The sequence below is a fragment of the Marmota flaviventris genome, chromosome 11 (assembly GCF_047511675.1).
Source record: "Marmota flaviventris isolate mMarFla1 chromosome 11, mMarFla1.hap1, whole genome shotgun sequence".
NCBI classification, from domain to species: Eukaryota; Metazoa; Chordata; class Mammalia; order Rodentia; family Sciuridae; genus Marmota; species Marmota flaviventris.
In genome coordinates this window covers 90808741-90811029 of record NC_092508.1, presented here as the reverse complement: position 1 = coordinate 90811029, position 2289 = coordinate 90808741, and the positions used below count along the sequence as shown (strand labels likewise).

Below are 2289 nucleotides of genomic sequence, written 5' to 3'. Positions count from 1 at the left end.
GATTAATTCACTGATTGGGTTTAGGCTCTCATAATCCAATCATTTCATTTCTAAACCTTCTTGCATTGTCACACAGATGAGCTTTTTGGAGACACCTAATGTCTAAACCATAACATATACTTATAAACTGAAAATTACTAACAAGTTTCAGATTAGTGTAGATTAACAGTTTGAGAAGAAAACAAAAGCCAGACATGTTTTTAAAATAATACTGAAAAGAGTCGCTAGTGACTAAGACAAAACACAATTTTCCTGGCATAAAGGCAGGGAACCTTTATTGGTGAACCACAGACGTCTGTCTCTTACAGTACATCATAAGCCCAGGAAGCAGGGACACCAATGACACAGTTCCAGGGCCTTGCATGTACCATGATGATGCTTTGCCTGAGATTACTGTCAATTTTGTGGTGTGAAGAAGAATTTATTCTTTAGTACAATGTGCAAAGTAAGGAGAGTCTGAGCAATGAGTGCTTTTACAGGGGTTGGTATATTGGCTAAAACAAAAGTTTCTGAATGGCTTAAAGAAATGATCCAGGAGAGGTAGACTTCACAGGCAGGGTGGGGCAGTGGCAGATGTCATGCAGCGCAGGCTGGATCCCTTTGGACAGCATGTGGGGAACCAGGCCCATGGTACTTAGAGGGCCATCCAGGGCTGGGAAGAGCACCCTGCTGAAGAGGTTGCTCTAGGAGCATGTCTATAATTTTTCTTTCCCCTATGACTAATTATGATCTTCAGAACTGCAAAATAATTTTTTTTTCTTTTTCTGAAGGCAAAAAATTCCCCATATGTTACAAGTTCAACGTCACTTTCTTCTAATTCTCTAGCTTTTCACAAACCAAGCCTTAATACTCTGAAAAACTAAGCATGCTTGACTACCAGAGAAAAAGCCAAACCCACCAAATTTCTGAAATTCACACCGGAGTGTCCCTGTTCTGGCACCATCTGCCCCCACATACGACTAAATCAGGGTCATTACAAGTGAATTGGGTTGGCACTGAATAATCATACAGACACAGAAAGTGCCTTTTTCTTGGGGTCCAGAGAAGGCTCCTCAGCCCCAGATCCCACAAGGGAAGTGAGAGAGACAGAAAAAAGAGAGAAAAAGCACTCCTGAAACCCTATTTTTTGAGCAGAAGACACCCAAATGAGGCAAGGGATTGGGTTTGGGGGGGGGGTGTAACCTAGTCCCATTGGGTGACGCCCACTCCTGGAGCTGTAATTTCTTGCCCAGCTAAGGTGAGGTCCACCTGCTCTCGCACTGCCACCGGAAGCCAGTTCCACACCTCCATCGTGCAAGGCTAAGGGTAAGTGCTCAGCTCCTGTTCGTGCTGGCCCCTGACAGCATGGCAGCGTCTTTGGTTTCAGTGTGTCCCATAGGACGAGGGACCCGCGGCCTGGAGAGGAGAATGGCAGAGATTCTACTTTGTGACCAAGGAGGTGATGCAGCGTGACATCGCCGATGGGGACTTCATTGAATGAGTTCTCAGGGAACCTGTATGGGACAAGCAAGGCGGCTGTGCAGGGTGTGCAGGCCATGAATCGCATCTGTGTGCTGGAGGTGGACCTGCAGGGCGTGCGCAACACCAAGCAGACAGACCTCCGCCCCATCTACATCTCTATGCAGCTACCTTCACTGGACGTGGAGCAGTGACTGCGCCAGCGCAACGCAGAATCAAAAGAAAGCCTGAGGAGGCAGCTGGCTGCCGCTGGGCAAACATGGGCAGCAGCAAGGAGCCGGGCCTGTTCAACCTGGTGATCATCAATGACAACATGGATGAGGCCTATGTGGCACTGAAGCAGGCACTCTCTGAGGAAACCAAGAAAGCTCAGGGGACAAGCCATGCCTGAGGACCAGCTGTCCATTCTACAGGTGCTTCCTGTGCCCCACATCTGTCTGGGCTCCAGGTGCTGCCTGGCTGTGCTCCTGAGGATCCACGCAGGACCCAGGATGGGTTCCCATTTTGGGGTAGGCATGGCTGCTCCTTGCTGGCCACATGGCAGCTCTGCACCTCAGCTGTTGTCTGGCATGTGGGGTAGGATTGCTGCCCACCTCCCTCCCTCACTGTGGCTGGAGAACTGAGGTGTCTCCCATCTGCCCTCCCTTGGCTGTCTCTGTCCCTTCCCCTGTCACTCCCACTGGATCGGGGCTGACATCCTAATAAAATGACCATTGGCTTAAAAAGAAAAAAAGAAAGAAAGGAATGATCCAGAAAACATGCCAGTAAGGAAAAAAATTTCTTAGAGGCAAAGGAAAATTAAAACTTGTGTTTATAGAAAAAAATGTTAAT

General features: G+C 48.1%; 1 pseudogene; it reads left to right on the top strand.

Annotated features, from left to right (window-relative positions):
• Positions 1–609: 609 nt before the first annotated feature.
• Positions 610–1849, top strand: LOC114093869 (guanylate kinase-like; annotated as a pseudogene).
• The last annotated feature ends 440 nt before the right edge of the window (positions 1850–2289 follow it).